The following is an 11,778-nucleotide window of genomic DNA, read 5'->3' as shown; positions in this document are numbered from 1 at the left end:
AAAGGCAGGATATAAGTCAGGAAATTTAAGTAAATTAGTTCAAAACCCTTTCAAAAGCCCTTTTTGATTCCATTCAAAAGTCGGAATTATATGCTATTCTCATCTTATGATAAGATTTTTCAGAACCTCTTAATATAGTTACTGACTCTCAATATGCAAAAAGAGTTGTTTTAAATACTGAAAACACTGAACTTATTCCAGATGATTTAGAAATTAACTTTGCTATTTGTTTGATTACAAGACATAATTAGAAATATAAATTATCCCTTGTATATAACACATATCAGATCCCACACAGGTTTACCAGGCCCTCTAGCACAAAGTAATGATGAAATTGATTAGCTATTGGTAGGAAATGGGCTAGAAGCCTGATAATGTCGTATGAAATACCATGCTAATAGCAAAGGTTTGAGAAAGATTTTTCTATCATTTGGCAAACAAACCAAGGAAATTATAAGGAAATATCCTACTTGCTCTTTGTATAACCAAACTCCATTACCTGTAGGAAGTAACCTAAAAAGTATCCAAAGAAATGAAATTTGATAAATGGATGTGTTTCATTTTGTGGAGTGTGGAAAATTAAAGTATGTGTACCATACCATAGATACTTATTCAGGAGTTCCATGGGCAACTGCTTTAAGTTATGAAAAGACTGATTCTGTAATCACACATTTATTAGACATTATGGTCATCATGTAGTAGCATTAAACATGGTCCTAACTCCCTAAATTGTGATATTTCCTATTTTTTTTTAATCATTAAAAACTAAAAAAATGTGTTTAACTAACAACAGAGAAAGCTGGTCAAAGAAAGGCAAGCAAATTTTGTCAAGAAAGAATTAGAACTGAGGAGCACCATAATCATCTGGCATCTGTTCAATGTTGTATCTAATGGTTAGAAATGTACGTGATAGGAACTCCAGGGATCTTCCGGATTCTTTATTGAGGTCCAGGTCAACTGTGGCCACAATGTAACACTTGTGCTGAGTGACTTTCTGGACCAAGCAGTCATCAGCATAGGTTCTTTTGTGTGTGCATGGAAGTTGGTCAAATGGCAGATCCTTGGCGATGCTTAGTGCTGCTTGGTACTTCTGTTCCAATTTTTCCATTTCAGCCATCACACAATCAGTTATACAAGGGATACACTTGGCGTATAGACAGTTCATCATTGATGGCACTAAGTGCAGTTTGGCTTTAATGGAAAAGTTGATGAAGTTGGTATCAAAGAGGATGTGGTAAGGTGGACCCAGTTGTGTATTATACTGGAAGAATAAGCAGGAAGGATGTTGGGGGACTTCTCTTTCCTTTAACGTGCTGGTCTTTTCTTTCTTTTTAGGCTTTAATCTATCCTTTTCTTTAAGTCTCTCATCTCTGAGACTAAGCATTCCTTCATAGTCACATATTTCCTTGTTTTCTTTTGTTTCTCCATGTTCACATCACACTCCTGTTTCTTCGGAACTTGATATTTCCTATTCTTAACATGGGAAAGATTGTCTCTTTTCCTTTCTTTTCTTTTCCTTTCTTTTCTTTTCCTTTCTTTTCTTCTCTTCTCTTTTCTTTCTCTTCCCCTCCCCTCCCCTCCTCTCTCCTCCCCTCCCTTCCCCTCCTCCTCTTCTTCCTCTCTCTCTCTCTCTCTCTCTCTCTCTCTCTCTCTCTCTCTCTCTAATCTAATTCCCTGTTTAAAAATTCCCAAGTGTCTTATAGGCTCTGATGACACTGACAGTGTAGGAGGAGATGTGCTGGGGGTAATCAACAGCAGTGATGATGTTCAACTGTGTTAGCATGGAGGTTGGGCTCACCAGGGCCACTTTTCCTGCTCACTGGCTGTGCCGGGAGGTGGGTGAGCTGTCTGAAGAGGTAACTAATAGAAATCCATGCAGCTGGAACATGGCATGGGATAAGACCACCCAGCTTGCTAAGCAAGGCTAGGTAGAGGACACTGGTGGTGTATGGCCAGGCCACTCGGCAGCTTGCAGTAATAGCAGGCAGCTGAGCTGGCCTGGGTTGGTAGCCCTGGAAGGGGACCTGGGGGGTGGGGGCCGTGGAGAGGGGGGGGGGGCTGTGGGGCCAGAAGTGAGGGCACAGGCTGGTGATGGGGTGGCTAGCCCCAGCGGCCTTTTGGGAAGGCTGAAGGCTGCCATAGAAAGACTGCAATGTAAAAACCCCAGATGCGTAAAAACAGGTGTGGAGAGTCTGTGGGGAGGGAGCCAAAGCCAGCCACCAGTGGTAGTGGCAGCATGGTTTAATAATGCCACGTGTTAGACACCTGATGTAATGAGTATCTAAATTGTTCTAGTCTAATAAAAACTCAGGAGTCAGAAGTTGAGATAAAGACCTGATAAATTCAAAGACAGCAGAGAGTAGATTGGCTGTCCCTCTCTCGACATTTTTCCCAAACCACTACCTGAAATGTTCAGGAAATCCTCCCTTCTCTCTTCCTGCCCTCTCTAGCAGACCTCTTCAGTCCTTCAAGAACTCTATGGCTAATCCCAGTCAGCTAACCGCTGACTCTGTCCTTTGATTCAAGGTGGCTTTATTGGCACAATGGAATGGCTGTAGGAACAATTCTTCCACAACAGCAGATTATACTTCTTAGCTCAAAAGCCAAAAAGGTGACTTTTTATAGGAATGTTGTAAGGTGTTCTGGATCTTTTCAAATCTGATACATGGACAGGAAGGTTTGTGACCAACTGAAAGTACTTGTTCTGTGCCCCATGGTTTCAGGTACTGGAATATTTATTTGAGTTGTATTTAAGAGAAGCCATCAAATTCTGAAACTCTGAAGTAAGAACTGTGGGTATTATGTATATATACATATATGTAGCACTTGTGTGCCTGGTGCCAGAGAAGTTCAGAAAAGGTGATTTGGATCCACTGGAGTTGGAGGAGATAGTTGTGAGCCACAGTGTGGTTGCTGGGAATTGAACCTGTGTTCTCTGCAAGAGGAAAAATGTTTTTAACTGCTGAGCTCTGTGATGTGTTAAACCATCATTTTCATTGTTCTTTTTATATTTACATCCCAACAAATCTTTCCTATCTGGGCACAATACTTCTTTGTTCTTATAATCTTTATTGTTTTCCTCTTAAGGAATTTGTAGAATCTAAACAAATGTTAAATTCTTCAAATAATTAAAAGATGATTCTCAAAAGAAAATAATTGCTAATGTATGGCTTCAAAAAAAAAATCCCTCTTTGAGTTTCTTTTGTTTCTAGCCCCCACTGTCTCTGCTTTTAAGAGAGCATCTCCTGGAGTTAAATAGTAACACAGTCCTAATATTAGACTTTCCAGAGGAACTGAACTGATATAATGATTATATATAGAAGGGGGAATTTTTAGATTGGCTTACACAGTATGATCTGCGTAGTTCAAAAGTAGTTGTCTGTACACTGGTGTGTCCAAGAATAGGAGAGCTGCTCAGTCCATGCGGCTGAATATCTCAGTGGTAAGTCTCAGACTGGTATTGAAGGCCTGGGGATTCCTGGAGAACTCCTGGTCTTTAGTACACATTTGAAGACCAAAGAATCTATGTGCACTGCCCAAAGATTCATCCACTGTGGAAATTTCCCTTCACTATTATCCTTCAGGGTTATTCTAGTAAGGACATGCTGCAACTTTCCGCTTCTGGTTGGTGTCTGCATAACATGCAGAACCATCTGTAAACCATCCCTGGATCTTCGACTCAGTTGTCTAATCATAGGGCACATCTCATGAGGTCATAGATGCATGCTTTGGAACAAAAGGAATAATAGTGGGAATAGGAATTATAAGCAATTGGGTAACTTCATCATGTAACTTACTTGTACGTTCAGTACCTGCACTTGTCTGAGCATATATGTGCTACTTCCATTTGATACTGGCTTACTGGTCTGCACATCTAGCTTCTTGGCTTGTTGGGTCAGAAAATACCCAGCTTATGATGGGAAGCTCAGTTGCATGGTATCTTGATAGCCCATTCTCAGGTATTTAGTTTCCACTAAAGCCCAGTCCCAGGCTAAGAGCTGTCTCTCAAACAGGAAATAGTTGTCTTCAGACACTGGCAAGGCCTTGAATCAAAATCACAAGGGTTTCTATTGTGATTCAGCTATGGAGGCCTGTCAGAGGCTCCAAACAGCACTTTTGTTTGCCACTTCTACAACAAATACCTTTGGGAAGCAGGATCTTCGGGCCCAAGGAGGCAAAGCAGCCTGCACAGGAGCATGGATCTGTTGAAGAGCTGTTTCCTGTTCTTGGCTTACCTCAAAACTGGTATTTTTCCAAGTCACTTGTTGTGGGCCAGAGTAACTAAGCCAATTGAAGAGTGTACTGCTTCCAGAATTCAATGGGCTTACTATGCCTTGTGCTTTTTTCTCAGTAGGAAAGGCTGAGTATAGCCACTTAATATTTTACCTTGTAATAATTATCCCAACATGTAGACACTACTGGATTCCTAGAAATTTCACTGATGTAGAAGGTTCTTGAAGTTTGGTTTGATTTATTTCCCATCCTGTGACATGTGAATGCTTTACCAATGAATACATAGTGGTTGCTACTTTTTGTTCATTTGGTCCAATCAGCATGTAATGCCACTGATATAATGGACTGTCATGAAGATTTGTGGGAGAAAAAGTGGTTAAGATTGTTGTGAACCAAGTGTTGACACAGGACTGGAGATTAATATAGGTTTGAGGTAGAACTGTAAAGGTGTACTCCTGTCTTTGCCAGCTGAAAGCAAAATGCCTAGTAGTCCTTATGGAAGGGTATGAAGAGAAAAGCATTTGTGAAATCAACAGCTGCATACTGGGTCCCAGGAGACATGTCAGTCTGTTAATAGGAAACCCCATCTAGTATAACAGTGGCAATTGGAGTTACTACTTGATTAAATTTTTGAACTGTCCATCTTCCATGATCCATTGTCTTCTGCATAGGCCTAATATCAGAATTATAGGAGTATGGGATGGGAACAGCCACCCATGCATCTTTTGAAAGGCACTAATTGCTGTAATACTTCCAGAGAAGTGAAGCTGGTTTGGGCTCACTATTTTCTCTGGTAGAGGCAGCTCCAGTGGTTTCTGTTTGTCCTCTCTAACAAGAATAGTTCTCACTCTACAGATCAGGGAGCCAGTGAGGGGAATCTGCCAATTCTTAAGTCTAATTATTCCAATTGTACATTCTAGGACTGGGAAAATAACTACAGGATGAGTTCATGGACCCACCAGGCCCACTGTGAATCAGATTTCTGCTAAACCTTCATTGATCATCTAACTCCATAAGCCTATACTTGAACCAGAGTCATAATTCTATCTGGAGTCACCTAGAATCAATATCAATCCAGAGCCATTGTGTAGTGCCTCCCCCAAAGCTTTATTATTTCCTTTACTCTAATGAACAGTTATGTTGGTAAAGAACATATATTCTTCTGGGGAGTGGTACTTAGGGGAAGGAAAACTCCTTGGTATTGTAGCCTAGTCCTCCCTCAAGAGGACCTACTCTCCCATTTTTTTGAGGAGTTCTCTGTCTGTAAACTGACTCAAGTCTGCAAATGGCATGGAGGGCCATGATTCTCTGTTGTTAGGATTCCAGTTAGTCTTTCATGCATTTGTTTTTGGAATCTTGTTTAGAATGTACTGTACTTTTGACTTAAGAATTTTTTATTTTAATAATTATATAATGAATTAGAATGGTTGTGAAGTTTTATTAATATTTATTAATTTAACCAAAGGGGAAATTAGGACTGTCCTCCTGAATAGATTCATGCTCTTATCAAGAAAGTCATTTGGCTGTAGAGAGAATGGGTTCCTGACTGAAGAATGAGTTTAATTCCCTGGCTTTCCATTCTCTAGTCTCAACCTCTTTGTATAATGTCTTTTGCATATTATAATAGCGAGGAGATCCTACCCAGATCTTGTAAGTCTAAGCCTCCAGAATGATGAGAAATAGATTTCTATTTGTTAAGTTACTGAGGCTCAGCTATACCATTGTAACAGAATAAGAGGATCTGAGTTGGAAATGGAGTGTTCTATGAACAACCTTTGCATTGAGGCATGATTACTGCCATTGAACAGTTTCCCCAGGGGTACTGGAGAGATTTCACAGTAGTTAAAAACTCTGGTTGCTCTTTCAGAAGACCTGGGTTTGATTCCTAACACCTACTCACATTCATCTGTAACTCTAGTTCTAGGAGATCTAATACCCTTCTGGCATTCACAGGTGCTGCATGCACATGATACATAGACATACATACAGGCAAAACACCCATACACATACAATTTTTAAAAAGGAATAAATTACTCCTCAGTTATTAATTTCTTCATTATTTGTAACTTATGTGGAGCTGCAGTTTTTGTGACCACAGAACTGGATGATACTCATTTTGCTCTCTCAGCTGAATAGAGTTAGACTATTTGACTATTTGCTTACTAAATTTTTTGGCAGTAAGCCCATAGTTTATATGCATATAGGAGGACAATATGAAGACTTTTGAAATGTAGTCTTTAGTTCATATAAAATGTAGGCTCCATAAATATCAGTGAAGGAAAGCAGCACACCAGTGGCATAGCCACTCTTAGGTTCATGGCCTGTGACCTGTTAAATTTGGGGATTTTCAGAGGAACTTACTGAGTTTTATTAACTTTGTATTTGGTTAAGAGTTCTTATATGTATTGTTATTTGTAGATCCAATTTGGAGCTTTTTGATTGACAGTGATTGATAAAATTTGGTGTTATATAAGGAACAATTTGGCCATTTTGAAGAAAGGTTAAGTATTTTCTCTGTTCTGTAGTTTAGTTTTCTAGTTGTAGGAACACAATATTTTCTTTATAATAAGAACATATTTAAATATTTTATTTTGACAAACTACCAGTACAAAGGCAAGGATATTTCCAGCATTTACTTGATTTTTAGAACTTTGAAGAAACATTATGATATATGACACCATCCTCTTCTCCTGACCTTTAGGTGAGATTTGCTTTGCTTTGCTAACTTTTAAATTTTATAACATACTACATTTTTGTTGTATCCAAAATTTAACCAGAGGTAAATGTTTCCTTATTGGGATTAAAAACCCAATCACCAGGGAATTATATTTAAATGAATGTATAAGTAGAGGGATGTTGGCTAGGCCAGCTATATCACCCACCCCAAATACACAGCTTATTAATGTGCAGTCAGTTACTGGAGTTGCCATGAACCTGGTGCTTAATGAACAGGTGGAGCAAGAGGATGAATCCCAGTCCAAAGTGGATCTGACAGCTCATCAGGCCATTGCACTGCTCGCTAATCCATTTCGTTTGGCAACTTAATTTATCACACAGTTAGAGTTTTCATCCCATAGGTTTGCAGGTGGAAATTAATTCAGAAACATGTCTGCCATGGCTGGGTTGAAGAGCCAATGTTAAGCATTATAAGGACACTTAGAAATAAGTATTTTCAATGTATACATCAGGCTTCTTTTCTGATTCTATTTGTGTATACCTGATTATCCTCTAATAATATTTTGGTGGTGCTGTTGTTTGGTGGTCTAATTATGACACTGAACTACATTTTATTTGTTACTGTAAGGAATTTTACTTAAGAATCAGTTAATTTTAATTTCATTGCTGAAATAACTACAGAAATTCTATTAGATGGTCTAATGACTTTAGTTTTGTTTTGGCATATAAAGAAATTAGTGATCTGGAGCACATTTTTGTGGCATCCATAGCAAGAGATAATGAATTGGAGAAAGTTCCCTAAAGCAAAGAACTTTATATTTTCCAAATGTTTACAAATTTCTAAGTAGGCTCATTATTTTTCTTAAAAAGTATTGATTAAAATAGTATTCTCTGAAAGTAAAGAAGAAATTTTTTCCTGCCACTTACCTTACATTCTGACTTTGGAATTCACAAAGATGACTTTCATTAAATGGACTTAGCTGAGGACTTGCCTCTGTTTAAATTAACTTCAAAATGAGAAACATATTTTCTTTACTTTTTGAAGACTTGATTTATAGTGCATAGAAAGTTAAATTGAATATTGATCCTTGAAAAGCAAATGTGTCCTGTAAAAAGGATAGAACAGACTAACCCACCAGAAGATGGGAGAGTGACTGATGTCAAAGCCAGGGGGTTGGCCCCTCCCTATATGTCATTTTTCCCCATGTATCTGAAGCTTGGAGACAGTATCGGGTGACGTGTGAGGGAGATTACTTGCACACTGGCATGAAGTGTTACATTTTATAAGAAGATTGAAGAAAGTTGGTAACAAATCACTTCTAAGATGAAATTTGAGAAATGACGAATAGGGTACAAGATCAATAAGATCTATGATATACCTCCAGGAAAGGACACAAGGGTATTTTTATAGTTTCTCAACCCCCGAAGCACCTTCAAAAAGAGTTTAAAGTCAGTGAAAAATAATTGAGATGACAGAAACCCACAAAGAAGCATGATGCTGTCAGTGATTGGAAATGTCAGCCAAATTGTGGCTATCACTCTTATGACCATGTTTATTAAAGTAATAACTCCATAATCTAGAGGTGCTCAGGGGTGGAATCATTTCCAAGTCCCCTCTGATTCTTTGGCACTTTTCCCCAGCACATAGTATAGACCTGCAACCTATCATTGAAGAACTTGGGCTTTCATATTTACTTTTCAAGGACAGTGGTCACCAAGTCCAGTGTTAGCCCTTGGAAAGTGAGTCAAAAGGAAAATTGTGTAAGTGCTCAAGACAATAACTGTACCAAGTTTGGTATGCATCAGAATCAGAGGCTGCGGCCACTGGGGAGTATAACGATTGTAGAAACAAAGGGAGAATCTCCCAAATAGAAGCATTATGCTTTATATAAATAAACTACTGATTATAACTTCTTAGTAATTGATTGAGCATTCCACTTATGATACCCTCACTTACCTGGAAGAGCACAGAGATCTGGTCTGGCTTTGTGTTCTCCTTTGTTGAGATTTTGGTTTTTCAATTATCTCTTAGCCCAGAAGAAGCAACTTTTAATATGAAAACGATTTTGGAGACCGATAGAGGCATCTCACTGAAAAAGAAATGTGTTCAGCAGTTAGGAGATCATAATTGGTTTTAATTCCACTTCAAATAGTTTCAGAAGTTTAAGAGTGAAATTAGGATTTAATATATATTTTTCAGTGCCATATTATATGTTGCCACATAGTAAGAACTTAGAGGGAAAAAGCGTTAAAAAATAGAAACACATACATTGTAGTGGTCCTGAATTTTCCTTCAAGCATTATCCTTCAGGCAGAGGCAGGCTTCCCTGGTAGTGGGCTAATATGTGTATCTGTAGATACTTGATCCCTGTATGGAAGGATCGACTAGACTGCTTTCCTATTGATTGATGATAAAAATCTAAGAATTAGGATAGCCTAGCAAGACAGCTGCTTGGTAGCATGGCAGGTCTTGTACCTGATAGAGATGATAGACTTGAGGCCATGAACTCTTCTAATTTTTTCATGCTGAGGCTTTCACCCATAAAAGTGAACAATTAACTTAGAGGATTTTGTCTTCTTCACTATTACTAAAGTGCTATTAGCCAAATGACATACTCTTCTCTTTATGGTAAGTTTTCAGATCTAGACTGCTCTGAGGGTAGGGGCTATGCTAACCATTTAGGAATCCCAATGCATTGCATTGTGACCCACAGTTGACACTTTAAGAGGTGCTTGTAGAATCAGTGTATAAACTGTTTCTAATCAGGGCTTTTGATTAAAATTGTACTAAGTAGAATCAGACAAGGAAGATTTTCTACTTTTTAATTAGTTTAACAGAGCTCTTCTAATTTGTGTATGTATTTACTTACTATTTTTGTTGCATTTATTTAGTGTGAATGTGTGTGTGTGTGTGTGTGTGTGTGTGTGTGTGTGTGTGTGTGTGTGTGTAGGCACATGTATGACTTGCAGGAGTTTGTTCTACTTTCTGATACCATATAGGTGCTGGGGATTGAATTCAGGCCATTGGGTTTTGAGACAAATTCCTTTATTCTTTGAGCCACCTCATGGGTCCTGATTTATTATTATGGTTCCTTCGTTTTTTGAGACAAGGTCTCATTATGTAGTGTGAACTGGCCTTTAGCTTTTGGTTCTCTTGCTTTAGCTCCTGAGTGTTGGGATTATAGAAATGTGGCACCTTACCAAGCTGATTGATCATTTATCAAAACATTTCCCCTTCTTATTAAATAGTTCTTTGGGAGCATGAATAATATTATAAACACAATAAAGTAGGAAAAATATTATTGATTACCTTTTATCATGTGTCTCTAAGCAATTATATTATTTGCATTTTTTATGATTAATGATCAGACCTGATTTATTATGCCAAGCTTTCAACATTTTTCATGTAGTTTTATGCATTTCATAATCACAATTTTAATTAGCTAATAATGTATTCTTTGCTCTCCATTTCCCCAATAGCCTACTTCATCTCTGTAGTAAATTTTCACTTGGCTTTCTTGTTTCTACATAGCTTGCCAAGCGTCCCTCATTTCTGTTGAGTGTTATGATCCTAGTGTTTTGCATATACATTTGCTGCAGAATTCTTGATGTTTTGAATTTTATGAATATCATGACAAATGAGGTACATCTGATATCAGAGTATGGATTATATAACCCTGTATCCTGATGTTTAACTCTCTGGCAGTCATGTATAGGCAGTGTGTTTGTGGGGTGTAGATATCATTTTGAGGTCTAGGGATTGAAGGGCAAATGAGGCTTGCTTTCTGGGTTTAATATTTAAAACAGCAGTGCGGACACTGCTAGTGGTAGATAGCACGCTCCCTCTGCCTTCCCTTACTCCCCACCCCCAGCCATCTTTTTGAGTTGCGCTCTCTCTCAATAGCTCAGGCTATTCTGGAACTCATTCCTGCCTCACCTCCTGAGTACTATGGTCACAGGTGTGTGCTACCACATCTAGCTCAAACTCTTCTTTTAGAGCTGTGCATGTAGTGGTAGGAAAAAATCCAGTTGACCATGGTTTTTGCAATTCACACTTTTTATTTCTTACAAGAACTTGTGTTTCCAGGAATGATAGACTGAGGAGTACTAATATATTTATAGTGCCTGACTTTTCTTAGTAAATTATTTTCCAGAAGTTGCTTTCCCCTTGTGTTATGGACATTATCTTTTTCTGCTACTTGCTTATTTCTATTTAGAAACCTGAAACTTATTTCTCACCAAATTGTATACATTACTGTTGAAGAGCAGAGGTCTAAGATATTCTTCAAGAGTGCCTATATTTCTTCCCTGTGTGTGTAGACTCCTAGAAGCCTCTGGAATTACAAACTTGATAACTTTATTGCCATGGTTAGCTTATATTACGTGGCCTTTAAGAAGGGAAGATAATCTTCCTACCATACTTCCTTAGAAGTTGAGATCACATTGCTCTGGAAGGCAGTTTTTTTTTTTTTTTTTTTTTTTTTTTTTTTTTTTTTTTTTTTGTACTATTGGCTACAGAAATGTGAGCTAATAGATTAGATTAGTATTGTTTGAAGGCCAACTTTGTGGTTTGCTATATGTCAAAAAGTGAATGCTACAGCAATAGTACATTATATTTGATATATATATATATATATATATATATATATATATATACATACATACATCTTTTAGTTTGTTTTGCTGTGAGTTTTACTTATATAAAAATTTTGCTTTTTAATATTCTTTTTAGTTGAAAATTGTAAAAATTATACTTGCTTATAATATGTATTCTGTGTGTTTGCATTTGTGTGCAGTGGTGTATGTGTGGACATAGAGGACAACTTGTGGGAGTGTGTTCTTTCCTCCTATCAGGCTCGGTGGCAGGTA

At 37.9% G+C, this 11,778-nt stretch overlaps 1 pseudogene; it reads right to left on the bottom strand.

Moving 5' to 3' along the window:
• Nucleotides 1-838: 838 nt before the first annotated feature.
• Nucleotides 839-1,428, bottom strand: LOC118583202 (annotated as a pseudogene).
• Between the last annotated feature and the right edge of the window lie 10,350 nt (nt 1,429-11,778).

The sequence above is a fragment of the Onychomys torridus genome, chromosome 4 (assembly GCF_903995425.1).
Source record: "Onychomys torridus chromosome 4, mOncTor1.1, whole genome shotgun sequence".
Classification (NCBI taxonomy): Eukaryota; Metazoa; Chordata; class Mammalia; order Rodentia; family Cricetidae; genus Onychomys; species Onychomys torridus.
Note: the sequence above shows the minus strand (reverse complement) of the source record. Positions and strands in the feature narration are given on the sequence as shown.